Source organism: Frankliniella occidentalis, unplaced genomic scaffold, assembly GCF_000697945.3.
Source record: "Frankliniella occidentalis isolate FOCC.00 unplaced genomic scaffold, Focc_3.1 Scaffold303, whole genome shotgun sequence".
Taxonomy (NCBI): domain Eukaryota; kingdom Metazoa; phylum Arthropoda; class Insecta; order Thysanoptera; family Thripidae; genus Frankliniella; species Frankliniella occidentalis.
The window spans coordinates 243789-259608 of record NW_026267428.1 but is presented as its reverse complement, the minus strand read 5'-3'; the positions used below and the strand labels follow the sequence as shown (position 1 = coordinate 259608).

General features: G+C 60.7%; 1 long non-coding RNA gene across 1 annotated transcript in view; it reads left to right on the top strand.

Moving 5' to 3' along the window:
* Positions 1-15820, top strand: part of LOC113201726 (uncharacterized) — a 113371-nt gene that overhangs the window by 42461 nt on the left and 55090 nt on the right. The window contains exon 3 of the long non-coding RNA XR_008011930.1: positions 10135-10363. This is a non-coding gene — a long non-coding RNA (uncharacterized LOC113201726). The remainder of the gene's footprint in view (positions 1-10134; positions 10364-15820) is intronic.

The following is a 15820-nucleotide window of genomic DNA, read 5'->3' as shown; positions in this document are numbered from 1 at the left end:
GCCCGGGTAGATGCCCCCGAGGGTTTTTTTTCCTGTTCATTAACAGACTTGCTCTTACGTCTCACTACAACAACGCCACCGCGCCGCCAGAGGACGGCGGCGTCGCTCTAAATGGAGATAACAAAAAAATTCGACGGCGTTCTTAAAAGCGAGAATAATCACGTACTGAAAAGAAGGGGGAAAGGATCGAAGCAAATGCCTTATTTAAATCTCCTGGTACATTCCGATCTCGTTTTATTATGAATGAGTTGTTTCAACCTAGGTTTTTGTGTCTGTTTCTATCCTCCACCTAAAACCTTAAAGTTACCCGTTCTGATAAAGATTGCTGATTGCCTTCTCAAGTTTTCTGAAGTGGGACACTGACTATGGTCAACCTCGTACTATGTATACACTAGATCAGTGATGGTCAATTATTGGTGACAATTGAGAATGAAATGTTCACTGTTCAGTTTTCAGAGTGGAAAAGACTGCTGCTTTGGGCCCAGGTTGGCCTCTGTCTCGCTTATGCATGCGGTAGTAGCGGGAAGCGGGGTGGTCTTGTCGCCGCTTACCATATTCTCCTCCGCACATGGTCGTATGGTGCCCGCTGGTGGTGCCCGCTGGTACCCGCAGCTGGCAATGGCGTGGCTCCGTGTGAGGTACGGCACCGAGGAGGGGCCGCCGGAGAAGCCAACAGGCAGCAGCAGGTCGTGAAGCGCCGCAAAACAGTCAACTAATTTATTCAATAAACTGATGAAAATTCGCCGCGCGATGGACCGGTTTCCCAACACGCTTTGCTTTCGGGCGAAGGCGCGGCCGCGGTGGCGTCCCCTCTGCCGTATAAATAACGCCGTGCTTATTCGCAGTCGCGGAGATAAATCAGGCGGTTTATTCAAATTTGACGGCGCGCCGCGCATCCGATTCATCGCCGTCACGCCGTGTGCCGGCTGGACCGGGTTGGGTGTGTCGCGTGACGGCCCGTCCCGTCGCCTCCCCGTCACACGCGCCACACGCGCCCGGCGCACGTAGGACGGCCCCGCGCAGCCGGACCGGCCGCGGACCGTCGTCCCACGAGACCGCGCGGCCGAGCTTCGTCCCACCACCCACCACCCCGCCGCAGCGGCCCGCGCTCGCCTTTCGTCCCGTATTTCCACGGACATGATTGATTCTCGTCCGGTGTGCCGCGCTTGGGCTCTCGGCCCGGGCCAACTTGTAGCCCGGCCGGCCGCCCAGCGACCAACGGAATACCAATGCGGCCGCCCGCCTCCGTCCTCCTGGACCCCGGGGCGCGCGCACGCGCAGCGGGAGCAGCGGCAGGAGCAGCAGCAGCAGCGGCGGCGGCCCTCTTGAAAAACGGATTTTGGAGGACAAACGACAAGCAAGCGAGCAAACAAACAAACCGGTCGAGCGTCGTTGTCGTCGCAACAGAGCGACCGAGGCGGAGGAGAAGGAAATTGGTACACGGCGGAGATTTATATCGTCGGTAAAAGCAGCGGCCGCCGCAGCAGCAGAACTGCAGATAGGCCGCCCGCCAGCCGCGCGGGGCTCTCGGCGTCCTCCTCTGGACACCCGAGCCGGCCGGCCGGGGGGCGCGCGTCCCGGAGATCTCTCCTGGAGCAGCACCAAGCACCCCTCGCGCTGGACGTTATGGTCTGAACGTGATCACTACGTGATCCCACGACGAGGCGGGAGAGGAAGTAAAACCCACCAGATTACGACCTCACGGACCTCACCTCTCTCCTACTCGGGGGGCGGGGCGGGGCGGGTGGGAGTAGTAGCCGCAGCCACCACGCCCACGCCCCGCCACGCCCGCCCCGCCCACTGGCGGCCTCTGGCGGCCCGAGTGCGCGGCAGCCATACTGCACTGTCCCGTCCTGGACCGCGCCGCGCCCCGCCACGCCTCGCGCCGACGGGCCCTACCAGTCCAGTGGCCAGGAGCAGCAGGAGAGCTGGAGGAGGCCCGGTGAGCGGGAGAGAGGCGAGCGGGAGGGGGAGAGGCCGGGCCGGCACACGCGTCGTCCACTTTGAGTGTATACTAGCCAGGACCTTCGGTCCTTATGCTGATCTCGCCTCTCTCTCCCTATATATATACATATATATATATATGCCTAACGATAGGCAATAGCGATGATAGGTTAGGTAATAGATCATAGTTTTTGCAATTGCTACTGCTAGTAACTTTTAGTCTATTGCTATAAGCTATTCCGTAGCGGTGACCGGAATTGGTCCAGAAAAGTCTGCCCTAGAGCTTCGCTCGCTTCGCGAGCTCAGCAATAAGTGGCCGGCGCACTCGTGCCACGTCCGTGCGTCCGCCGCCCGCCCGTCCGCCGGGCCTGCTGGGGGGGAAAGGGGGGCCGCGGGGGGGCGCGGCGGGGCGCGGCGGGGGCCCCAGTGGGGCCGTGGGAACCTGCCGGCCCTGCCAGTTCCCAGGCTCCGAGCCGGAGCCCGAGACGGCGGCCCGGCAGCCAGCCAGGCCGGGCAGGCGGGGCAGGCAGTGAAGCCGGTATACGCCCCTCTCCGTCACACTCGCGGGGCGCAGGGGGGCCCGAGTGCGACTCTGTCTCTGTCGGGCACGCGATCTCTTCCCCCTCCCGCCTCTGCCGCCGCCTCCGCCCCGCCGCAGAGACGAGCTGCGCGATGTACTCGCCTCCCCTCTCTCCCCCTCTCGCCTCCGCGAGCAGCCTTCGGCCCCATCCCTTCTCCTCTACTGCGCGCGCGATCAGACACGTCTTACCTTGCTCTCTCGCTCTCTCTCTCTGCCCTCTCTCCTTCTCTCTCCCTCCCTCCTTTGCTCTTTTTCTCTCTTTCTCTCTTCCCTCTTCTCTCTGCCGCCGCCACGTTCCAGGCGAGCGGGGCGGGTGCCAGCCTCACGCCGCGCGCCGTCCCTATCCACACGACACCGTCACGACGCTCGCCCCGCCCGGCCCGGCCCCGCCCCACCCCGCTCCGCCCCTACATCTCCACCACCAGCTTCAGCTCCAGCAGCCGCAGGTGCTATGTACCTACCCGGGAGAGGGCGGCTAGGACATGTTACAGCAGCTGACCTGTCCTGTCATAGCCGGGCTCAAGGCGATGTGAGGAAACGGTGACCGCGAGGCGGAGTCCTGGCCGCCTCACTGCTCGTCCTGACGAAGGCTCGGGTGCTCTCTCACGGCACACCGCGACGCGTCGTGGCCTGGAGGCGTATTGACACTCTCGTGACGTGGCGTGGCGCGGCGCGGTGGGCGAGAGGGGCGCGGCGGGCGAGAGGGGCGCGGCGGCGGGCGCTTGGAATAACTTAAGCCCCGCGGAGGGGCTTTAGCTGCTTAGGTCCCACGCTCCTGGTGAGGACCCCGCGGCTCGAGGGGGGGGGGGGGCTGTCATCGGCCGCAGCGCGACGGTACGGCGGCGGCGCTGTGTGCAGGTACGGCGATGCGTGCACGCTGCTGCAGCCCTACCCCGCCCCGCTCCGGCCTCGCTGCCGCTTGGCATTTGGTTCGCCACTGCCACGTCGCCGTCGCTATGCTGCTGCTGCTGCCATTGCTGGAGATGCGATGCCTCGGCGATGTGGCTCTCGAACCATCTGGGCGTTCGGAACGGCGTCGTTGGCATCGGTTGTCAGTGTGAGAGCCGTGCGGGCGCTGCTGGTGCCTGCGCCAGCCTGTGCTGCTGCTCCCTTGGCTCGCGGGCGTTCCTTTCACTCTGGCCGCCGCCGTGCCCCGCCGCGCCCCGCTGCGGAGCATCGGAGGTTCCCGGTGGGGCTCTAATCCGGCGCGGCTCCCACGGCTGTACTACTACCACCGCGGGTCTCGTTGGAGAATTAAAACAACATTAGTCGGCCGCGCGCCTCGCTTTGCCGCCCTGACGGCATCCTGACGGCCGCGCTCCAATTGCCGGCCTCCTGTCCCGGGCGTGCGCCCGGCGACGAGAAGTCGCCATGACTGGTCGGCGCGGAATATATATACAGACCTGACCATTAACCTTTAATCGAGCAGTCAATTTTTGCGCCGTGAGACCGGCGAGGTCACGGCTGCCTCCATGACCGCCCCGACGACGCGAGTCATGGCTCACGGCCTGCTCCGTGAACAGCAGGAGGCATCGCCAGGGCTGGTCGGTTGGTTGGTTTGGTTGTCCCCCCCCGCGGCGTCCCCGCCGGCGCCGCCGCCCTCCTCGGGGCGGGGAGTCCACCACGACGACCCTGCACGACGACGACGACGCGTCGTCCGTAAAGTGGTTTGCTTTAGGACGGCTGCGGCGGACCCCCCTGTAGCAGCCCGTCCGGCAGGCCGGGTCCCCGCTAATTAATTCACTTCACTTAGGATCGCAAAGTTTGCATAAACACTTGGCGTGGGGGGCGCCTCGCCGCGCGGCCGCTGCCTGGTGCCCCGGTGTGGTGCAGCTGCGCGGCTCCCGCGGCGGGAGCTCACCTGGGCCTCGAGCACGCCCCTTCCCCTCGCGGCTCGGCCCAGCGCTAGTAGTGTTAATTCCAGGGGGCTCGACTAGCGCCCCTCTGTTGTCTCTCCCCACTGCTGCTGCTGAACACATCGCTGGGCGATGACGTGTTCGCGCTCAACTAGGCTGCGCACGTGCGCGGCCCGGAGCGCCCTGAGCGCGGGGCGTGGCGTGGCGGGGCGTGGCGGGGCGGGGCGTGGCGGGGCGGGGCGGTGCGCAATGGAGCGCGTGGGCTGACTGTGTAAACAGGGTGTGCAGTACTGCCCCCCTCCCCCGGCCCCCGCACTCTATATTTGAGCCGAGGACGCAGTGCCCAGGACATACTTTTGTCCTGCGGGGCACTACTACTTTTGTCCGGTAACACTTTTGTCCCGAGCCTCCCGGCGGCCGGGAGCGGCGGCGGCGTACGCCTCTGCCTCATCCTCTTTTCCTCGCCGTCATTAAAACGTCTTTTGACCCCGCCGTCGGAAGAAGAAAAAGAAAATATCTTGAATAATCGTCATTGTCGGGGTCTAAGCATCCAAATAAAATGTTGTCGTCTTGTTATGCGTGTCCAGGCCAGCCAAAGGAGGGAGGAGGCCCTGGAAAGCCCTGGAGGCGGGCGGCGGCGGCACTGCCCCCCACCCTCCTCTCCGCCCTCCGGGGGCTGCATGCAGGCCGGGCTCACATTCCAGCGTCACCCCTCTCCTTCCAGGACCACAACGTCCGAACGTACGACAAACAGGTATGCGTCCTCACGCCGGGCACACACACACGCACACACACAAACTGGCCTCGCTGCCACGAAATGCATTCTAAGTGGAGGCTTGCCCTCTTCAAATTTGACGAGGTGCGAGCGCGCAGGCGGACAGGCGCGGCGCGGCGTTCTCCACAAGCGCAGCCGGGCTGTGTACAGAAGCACTTTACGTGGGCTCCAGCCAGCCGGCCCCCGCCTGTCTCCGGTCGTCTCCAGGCCGAGCTGCTCCAGGCCCGCCTCCAGGCCGGCTCCAGTACGGCACGGTGCACCAGGCGCGCGGGGGCCTCCTGGAATAAGGTGCTCTGCTCAGCGATCGGAATGTGGTGCATCATCGCCACGTCAACGCCAAGTGTGTGTGTGTGTGAGAGAGAGAGAGAGAGAGAGAGAGGGGGGGGGGCGGTATATGGAGAGATGAATCACGTTCATTGTTTATATTCTGCGCGGCGCCGCTCCGCAGTAAGAGCGCAGCGCGCGGCGTGCGATCCAAATTAATTTCTCGTTCTGCCGCCGCGCCGGTGAACGCCCGGCCCGGGGTGGCGGGGCGGGGCGGGGCCGACGTGCGCAAGCACCCGTAATGCGATGGCGATTGCAGCAGCCCCACCCTCCTTCTCGGTCAGACTTCACAATTATTCACCATCGCTCTCTTTGCCATCTTGACAACCGAGATTTAAAAAAGGGGGGAATGTAATGTATTTCTTTTTGTTTTCCCGTCTAATATTTGCTGGGGAAAAAGAAAATGTAATGAAAAACAAAACTGAGGTGTGTAAGGTTAGACATTTACTTTCTGCTCCCACCGCCCCCTCTCTCTCTCTTTCTGGAAAGGATGGGTCAAACTGGCCGCGACTTGCGCCCACCACCCTGCTCATCACGTACTCGTGTACGTGCGTCTCTCTTCTCTCTCTTTCTTTCCCTCTTGCATTCCAGCTCCAAGGGCTGCTGGTTGTGGGCGGGTCGCCCTCAACACTCGTGGCGCTCAAATTAAGAAAAATAATATGCATACGAATTTGTGTAATGTATAAATTTATCATGATATGAAATTGAAACGCATCAGACCCGAATTGAATTGGTGCGGGTACGCCAACACTAGCCCCGTGATCACGCAGGCTGGCTCTGGCCGTGGCGTCAGCCTGTGGGTTAGGCAGTCCCGCGCGGCACGCGCGCTCGACGGGGCGGCCCGCCTTGCAGGCGCTCTGCCGGCGCATTGCTCGGCGGCGTGGTGGGGCGGGGTTGGGTGTAATAGGTCGTCACAAATACTGCGGCCCGCCACGCCCCGCCCCGCCCGTCTGCTCCACGCCGGTCCGCCATCTCGATGGCTGCATCATGCGTATGGTTCCAGGCGGAGCACGGCGCTGGGCCACTTATTGAAATGAGACACACATTACCTGTGCCGGGCGCGGCGGGGCGGGGCGGGGTGTGGTAGGGCGGGGTGGGGCGGGGGCGTTACGGCCCGAGCCGACAGGTTGCAATCATACGAGTACGTGAACACACATGGGCATGTTAGCGGCGGAGCTGTGCGGAGCGGGGAGGAGCGGGGAGGAGGTAGGCGCGCCCGCCCATCTCGGAGAATACATATCGGGCCGACATACAAACACGTCGCGCATGAGCAAAGCCACAAAGAGAGAGAGAGAGAGAGAGAGAGAGAGAGAGAGAGAGAGAGAGAGAGAGAGAGAGAGAGGTTGGTGTCTGATAGAGAAAATGGCACGACAACCGCGACTGCGTGTGACGATCTAAAAGTCTTGAACTTATTGATATAATGACCTGCCGCATAGCTGTCCAAAGCTGAGATGGCGCTCCGCTGGATCCGCTTTCAGCTCTGCTCCAGCTCTGCTCTCCTAGAGCCGTCGCGGGGATCGATCCCGGCCGGGCGCGGTGGGCGATTAATCACAAGATCAGAGGACGGCTGTGCCCTTTGCAAGGGCCCGGGTGGGATCATGCAGGCGGGGATTCCGTCCATCACACCTGTCCTACACAGGGGGGAAACGGGACGTGGAATAGGGATCCCTGTGCGCGTCATCAGCAGTGCCGTCCTCACCTCATGAGAGAGAGAGAGAGAGAGAGAGAGAGAGAGAGAGAGAGAGAGACGCCTAAGACAAACGGCCCGGCGTGACTCCCGGATGGGAAAGAGATGAATGGAGGAATGAATGGCCAGGGCGGGCGGCGGCGACGCGGCTCACGTTGCAGCAGGAAGGAGATACCCGCCGGGACGGGTACTCAAAGGGCGACGGCACAGGACAGACGCGGGACGTATATGCAAGTACCCACCGCGCCGCATTCGCGAAATTAGCAAAGCGGCACGTCTCTTTGGCATGCTTTTTCTCCCCTCGCATGGAACCTCTTTTTTGTGTGTAGTTATCTCCGACAGGTTGGGGAAGGGGAGTATTACCCGTTATTTTTCATTACGTGGGGTTACATTAATCCCCATACCGCACAATATGGATGCGGGCCGAGGAGTACGTGGTGGCCGCACCCGTGGAGGTTAGTGGAAGGGGGACCGGGGGGTCACGGCCGCGTGGGTACCGCGGAGGGGCCGGCGTGAGAACACTTAGCATCGCGCCGAGGTGAAGGTACCCGCGGCGGCGGCGAGGTACCCGCGAGGAGCAGCTGGGCGGCGGCCCCCGCGGGCTCAAGGCCAAGGAGGGGCTGGGCGCGGGCTTTTGGAAGAGGTGCGCTATGGGGGAGGCGGGCAAGGGCAGGGCCAGCGCCGCGGCCATCGCCCTGCGGCACCTGGGCACTCCTGGGCCGCGGGCACTGCAACAAAAATAAAATGTGTTATTTCGACGCGAGCTTGTGGCTGTGGCCGCCATGGGAAGGAAGGACGCGCGGGAACTTTAGGGAGGTGTTGAACCCACATTGTGGGAGGAGGTGCTCGACGGGTACTTACACTACGGGGGTGACCGATGTCCAGGCGATAGTCGGGCGCGTGTGGGAACTGGCTCGATGCAATCTCGGACGGTACGCCCTTCTTCCTCGGAGACCTGAACGCACGGGCGGCCGGCACCACCACCGCCGCCATCTGGAGCGCAAGCCGGGAGGGCAGACCGAAGGCCGTGACAAATCGCTCCAGTCGTGATGATTAACCAAATGACTGGAGAGCAGGCGATGCTCTCTGCTGGGTAGGGGAGAGGGGCGGGGAGGGGTGGGGTGCCGGCGGAATAGAGCAATCACGGATCAGCTGGGCCGTGAAACGAGTCGCAAACCGTCTTCCTGCCGCCCCGATTCATCACGGCTATGGCGCGTCGCTGCAGGGCGCGCGAGGCGGCGGCCGGGCTGGGCGGGAGCGGCGAACGGATGACAAGACGCCATTTCTCTCCAGACGCGCGGGGGGCGGCCCGCGGCGTGTCGCTCTGGAGAGACCATACCCACCACGCGCGCGCGCTGGAGAGCAGGGAAAAAGAGTTGGGCGGCGCTCCTGCCGAGCGTGCTGAGCGTATACGGCGAGCTCGTGGGAGAGGTATGTAGAGTTGCGCCCTGGGCGACCCCCGCCCCTCCCCCACGCCCCACCTCGCCTATGACTCACGCATGTTTCCCCGCAGTCTGACGCTTAGTAGCCCCGCCGGGCCGTGGGGCTCGGACCCGACCCCCGGCACTGACTAATAGTGACAAGCGCCGGGCAGCAGCAGCAGCAGGTTGTATGACCAACCAGTCGTGTGACCACACCAGGAAAAAAAACTAAGTTGAAAAAAAGAATCATGTTGTGCATGCAAGACTGATTTTGGATCACGTTCACTTTCTAGACAGTCCCTGCTTTGGCTGTCTTAAGCTGTACGTAGTAAGAAAAGTTCCAGGCCGTCAGTTTGTCTCGGCTTTCTTTTTCTCCCAATCCCAATATCCGACCCGCTGTGGAGGTCTTTGGAAACCTAAGGTCAACTGATGTGAGTGAAGTTAAGTAGAAAGTGTCCAAAAGCACCCCTCGCCAACTGTTTCCATGCCGTATCAGACTGTATGTATCGGTCGACGTCGTGTCGCCGTTGTGCCTGGGGCGGCGCGGGGGAGGGCAGGTCGAACGGTCCCGACCTTCCCCAAGGTAAGGTACGCGGGTATAGTGATTAGTTATCAGTGGCGTGGACTAATGGCTGCAGACCGGTGACGTCATGTGACCTGCAGTCTGCACGCTGCAGCCTTACCCGCTGCTGCTGACATGCCTCGCTAACAAGTTGCGCCTCAGCAGTTTGCTGCTGTCCCTCCACCCCCTACCCTATGTCCCTGCCCTTGCCTTCGCTGCTGCGGGGGGCGCACGACGCGGCACACATGAGCCGTGAGGTATATGAGAAACCCGTCCCAAAGGGTGCAGACGAGACGCCCTAATCGACGGCCATCAATCAGTTTTTTTGGCCGCATGCGGCCGACGTCGTGGGGGGACGGGGCTACGACGGGGACGACGGGAGAGGATTTGTTACACGGGGTGGCCATCAACGAGGCTGCCTCCCTGGCGGCAGGGGGTCCTCCCGGAGCGAGCGCGGAGCACGACACCAGAGCCGCGTGTGCAGGAAGTGTGAGGCGGGGCGAGAGAGGCGAGGCCCCCGCACCGCGACACGCGATACACTCGTCCTGCGAGCGCGGCCGTAAGAGAGAGAGAGAGAGAGGGAGGGAGCGTGTGTGAGCACGGCAAAAGGCGACAAGACTGCTTGCCGGGCTATCTGAAGATCTCTCACCTCCATGAACGCCGTGGCGGGGAGGAGGTGGCCGGCCGCCGCGCCGGCTAACAACACCTCCGGGCCGTCTGGTTATGAGCATGGGCAGGGTTACACACCCCGCCCGGCCCCGCCCCACACCACACCAGCCCCTCGTCATTTTTATATAAATTCATGTACACCGCAAAAACGGAACAAAAACGAACGTTGAGGATGCCTCAGGAGAAAATTCGAAGAAAAAAAATATTGAAAAATTAAATTTTGCGGTCAAAATGTCTATCACTATTTATTTCGTTTTTAGTTGTGTGTATAAAATGTATAAAAACGTGTAACACTCACTTTTTTCCTTTCCGACAGTGTACCGTGGCGTCCAACGACGCGGGTATCGCGGGCGTTATTATTAGCGCAATGAGAAGATGAATGGAGCGCGCCGTGAATGGGATTCACCTCTGATCGGCGGCGGCAGCAGCGGCGGACGCGACAAAGGCGCCTCATTAACACTCGCGGCTCCCGGAGTGGTAGCGGCAGCAGAAGCAGCAGAAGCAGCAGCTGGAGCGGCAGTCGTAGCTGTAGCAGCAGCGCCTGAGTGAGTGTGATTTGTAGGGAAAGAAAAAGAAGGGCGCGCGCGCTTCACACCGCGCTGAGCTGCCGCTGAGCATCCGGGACCACCAGAGCCTCGCGGAGGAGGAGGACGGGGAGGTGCGCGGGAGGCCATTACCCGACACGGGCGCTCCTCGCGGCTCGCGCCGCCGACGCCCCCGGATGAAAAAGCAGCCAGCAGCTTTGTCCGGAGACGTGAAGGAAGAAGGCACGAGCGCGGGAGGCGCGGGACACGCGGCGCGGATAGAGACGGAGAGAGATGCCGAAATATAGAACGGACGACAAACTTAAGTAAAGCGGCTTAAACTTCTATCCAAGGCAACGCCAAAAACTGCCGAGATAGATAGGTCGACCGCCTCCGTCTTCCTCCGAGGGGGTATCCACTCAGGTAATAGTCGGGACAGTCGTTCGGTAATAGTTTTGGTAATACAGGTAATAGTCATGTAATGAGTACTAGTCGCAAAAGTTAGGTTTTTGGTGTTAAACTTCGTTTTTGTGGAGCATGTGTAATTTTCGGAAGCGGTAAATATGCAGGCAAAATAGGGCGGTAGTATATCTCCTAAATTCTGTTCAGTTGTAACAGGCTCCCCGGCTCCCCCATCAATTATTTTCCTTTTCAGTGACAGTAATGATGGTGGATGCAACAAACTTAAAACACTATAACGTCACCTTTTCCGCGAATGATTATTTAAGAATTCGTGTTTGTGTATTAAAATTTGGTCAAATCTGAGTCTAAATTTTGACCTCCCTCCTCTCCAGATATTTGGAAGAACAATCTCTCAATTTTTGCAATTGGTCACACAATAATCTTGCGTCAAAATTCAATGGTGATGCCAATATTTTACTTCTCTAATAGTCGTTTAAAAGGTGCGTAATGATTGTGTAATACAGGTAATAGAAGGGCAATAGTGGTAATAGATAGGTAATAGAGGTAATAAAGGTAATAGGGAGTAGTCGGACCACGATTTTGGAGATTGGATACCCCCCTCGTCCCCCTCCATGCTGCGCGCGAGATTCGTTCGCTTTGCGAGTATGTGGTGAGCGTGACCTGATCACCATGCAGCGACGCAAGATGCCACCAACTAATTTTCAACTAGATATTTCCACTCGCGTGGGTCCAGTCCGAATGGTGTCCGTCCAGTCTCAAAGGTAAGCCACGAGGCGCGCGTGGGCCCACGTGGCCGCTGGATAGCGTCGTCGTCGCGCTTCTGTACCTTCTTTTTTGTGACGGACTGAATGAATGAACCAAAGGCGCCGGGTTGAATGAGCCGGCAAAAACCCAACCGCGGGCGGCCTGCCCCGTCGCATCCCGTGCCTGCGCCGCGGCGGCGCGTGGACCGTGACGAGTGGGGCGCTCGGGGGAGAGGGGCGCGGGCCGGCCGCGTCCGCGGTCCCACACCGGCCGGGTCCCACCACCTCCGGACCGCCGTAACTCAAAGCGGCCGCGGGCGCAGATACAAGCGCCGCAGAGTGCATCACAGCCCGCTGCAGGGCGCTGCTGCCGCGCTGGCGGACGCCGCCCGACCCAGGGGAGCCCGCGCAGCGCAGCGGAGGGAGCCATCCGACCATCATGGACCCCGGGGGCCGCGGGGGGATAAATCGCAGGAAACGGAACTACAGCGCGTGGCGCCGGGCCATAGCCTCTGCTGTCTCTTTTCCCCCGCGGCTCCAAAAGTTTTTATCATCGTCCGCGTGCCGTGATCCTGCAGTTTTATTTCGAGTTCTTAAAAAACTAAACAATCTTTATCGTTTACATTTTCGGCGCTTGTAAAACGTTTCGACACTCTGTAACATTGTTACACGTTTTAAAAAGACTTCTTGTGTATTGCTCCTAAATCGGAAAATATAGTCAGTCGTGGGAAGTCTTGGAGTTATTGACTGATGCACCAGATATGAGTTTCGGGCGGTGCGCGCTGCTGCCATGGGAATTCCCCGGTCCATGGCTCACGGCGGCGGAGGCGCGGGCGAGAGAGCATAGTGCCGCTCAGCGTGACTCACAGTTCCGAGGGGTGCCCAACAAAGGTAATCAGGTGTACACAGAGTAGGTAATCCCTGGTAATCACCGGTAATCATTGGTAATCGCCAGTAATCCTTGGTAATCGCCAGTAATCCTTGGTAATCGCCAGTAATCCTTGGTAATCGCCGGTAATCATTGGTAATCGCCAGTAATCCCTGGTAATCGCGGGTAATCCAAAGTAATCACTAGGTAATCGTTGGTAATCACCAAGTAATCGTTGGTAATTACCAGGAAATCTTTGGTAATCACTAGGTTGTCCCCAGTTATCACTAAGTAATCTAGCAAGAAAATTCCTGGAAATCTTTGGTAATCACTGGTAATCTTTGGGAATCAGTGGTAATCCCTTGTAATCACTGGTAATCTGTGGTAATCAATGGTAATCAATGGCAATCTTTGGTAATCTCTAGTAATCTTTTGTCAGTGGTAATCTTCGGAAATCCTTGGTAATCATTAGTAATCTTCAGTAATCTCTAGTAATCCTTGGTAATCATCACTTTTTGGTAATCAGGTGTACACGATTTTTTCGAGTTGGGCACCCCTCGCACAGTTCAGTTCGTACGAAAAGGCGTGGCTGGCGGCGCGCGTAGGCCCGGCGTAGGCTGTATGATCCTCTCTCTCTCTCTCTCTCTTTCTCAAATCCCACCCCAATCAGACGCGATCAGGACTCGCCTCGACCCTCGGTCCTTCCTTGTTCCCTTTCCCCGAAAGCCGGTCCGAGTCTCATTACCGACTCAGTCACGAGCTCAAGTAATACGTCCATAACGAGTGGTACGTGAATGCCGACGCGGGAACTTTGAAACCTGTAAACTGCTTTTACTATTAATTTGTTTGTGCTTCTCCGTTTAGCAATGTGGTCGGGCTATGGGTCGCATACGCCAAAGATGTTAGGCCAGACCCAGAGGGTTCTGACGACACCCACACAGGTGTCCGGGTGCAGCAGCAGGCCGAGCCCCCGACCCCCTGCCCCCGAACGTCAATTAACTATACGGGTGTCCTGAAAAATCGCTTCCCCGAAGCGTGCAGCTTCGGACCCACGTGCTTCGCACGCCTACCCCTGTCTGTCACTTCCGATGAGGTTCAAAAAACAAGAAAAAGGAGAACACACCAGGGCGAAGGAGGGGATGTGTGCCCGTCAGGAGCGGGTTGACCCGGAGCCGGAGGGACGGCCAGGGCCGCGGGACTGGCCGTCAAGGGAGACAACGGGCCCGCGGGGGGTCACACACACAGGATCGACTCCATGGAGTGACGGGGGACGACTGACCGCCGCGGTGGGGTCGGCGGCGGGGCTGACGGACTGACAACCCGACCTGCTGACTGGACTGACTGCTGAGTCTCGGCGGACGGGCGGACGTGCCGGAAGCAGTCAAGCAGCCGCAGCAGGGCCTGTGACTCAGCGCGCGCTGGCTCCGCACCCCCGGCGCGTGCGTGCGTGCGTGTGTGTGGTGCGTGCGTGCGTTACGAGTGACTCAATTAACGGCCGCGGTCCACGCATGCGTGTCGTGTCCGGGGGGAGGGCCCCGTGGCGCCGCGCCATCTGTCGGCGGCGTGGCCTGCACAGCCTCCGGGTCCGGCAGCAGCAGCAGTGCGGACGGCTCATGGACCAGGGTGTGTCACTAGCCTATCGCCCCTCGAGCTCCCTGCTGGAGCTCGCCGTCATGCACCTCCGGGTTCGGCAGCAGCAGCAGGGCGGACCGCTCATGGACCAGGGTGTGTCACTCGCCCCTTGGCCCTCGGGCTCCCGCCGTCGTCGTCACGCTCCTCCGCGCGACGCCTCGTCGTCCTACTTTCCATGGGTCATGAGCCACGAGGAGGCACCCGGCGCCGCGGCTAGAGAAGGAGTAGGCTCCCCTGAGCATCTCATGGCGTCGTTATGCGCTCCAGTGGCTCAACTTATGACGACCCGGGCCCAATTGAGCCCTCCCAACCATTGTGAACGCCCCCACCACGCCCCGCCTCGTCACGCCCTGCCACGCCCCGCCACGCCCTGCCACCCTACAACGTGCGTCCGGCCGCCGCGGGTCGCTGCTGCTGCTGCTGCTGCTGCTGCTGCTGCTGCTGCTGCTGCTGCTGCTGCTGTTGACTGATAAGCCCCAACGCCTCTCCTAGAGCCGCCCGCCGTTTAATTACCTGGCTATCACACTCACCTAGATGCACACGCGGCCGTGATAAGCCCTATATGCCTAGACGGAGTGTGTGTACCGCTCGGAGCATAGATTACAGCGCGAGTGGCGGTGTTTAAAAATAGAGATAGACTTTGCCACTTTTTTTTATCATCACGCGCGCGCGGCGCGTTTTATAGTCATATCGCGACGACGACGGGAAATTTTACTATCTTTTCTATTTTAATTGTTTTGTTTCGAAATGTAAACGTGCGCAAAGTATGTAGGTGCACTTGTGTAGCGCGAGCGACCGCGTGGCAGTATTACTAATAGAGCTCTGCCTCGCCTCCCGGCCGCCGCGGGCGTGCAGACTCGCGAGGGCGTTGGCAGCTTCCTGCTCGCCCCGCCCCGCCCTGCCTCGCCCCGGGGCCGCACGTGCCGCGCAGTACACCGCAAAACGGCAAAGTGGTTTTCAATCATCGTTTGCTCTCGTTATTCGAGCTCGCTGTATTAGCTTATGCACCGGGAAGTATACTTCACGCGTGTCTCACGTTGCGACGCCGAGTAAATACGGTTGCGGCGGTAACACTAGCCAGCCGCGGGGGCGCGCCCGCCTGCCCCGCTGCGTCCTCGAGCTGCTACCTGCCGAAGAGGGGAGGACGTCGACGGCGGCGGCCGGGTGTCGCGGCCGTGGCCCCCCGACAATCGAGCAATCTGAGAGGAGAGGAGGGGCCGCCGCCGCCGTCGCAGCCGCGCGGACACAGGGGCTTAATTGAATCCCCCCTACACCCTCCTTTGACACGATGACACAACTCTTTTGCCTCCAGACGCGTGGCTTTGTGTGCGCCCCTGCTGCCTATGTGCCCCGCCCCCGCGCACCTGTCCCCTCGCCGTCCTCCCCGCCCGCCCCCGCGGCCCCCGCACCTGCGCCCCCGACACCTCGCCGGCTCTCTGCGGTCCCGGCGCGGCGGCGGCGACAGAACCACTTTGGGCGCGTCACCGTGTCCGTAGTTTACTAGCGGCAAATAATAAAGTTAGCGACGCACAAGGTGGCGGCGGTGCGTTTTACGAGGGGGGCGGGGTTCGCGGCGGCGGCCGCCCCGTGTCACCGCCCCCTCACAGTCGCGCGGCCGCCGCCGCCCCCGCGCACTCCCGAGGATATAGGGTTACGGACGCGCCGCAAGTGAATGTGCGAGAGCGACTTTCGAGCGGGCGGGCGGAGCTCGACGGATGATGGAGGGGCAGGAGGGGGCGGCGGTGTGGCGGCGGCAGGGGAGGGAACGAGATTGACGAGGCTCGGGATCAGGGCGAGCAGCGGGCTGGGGGT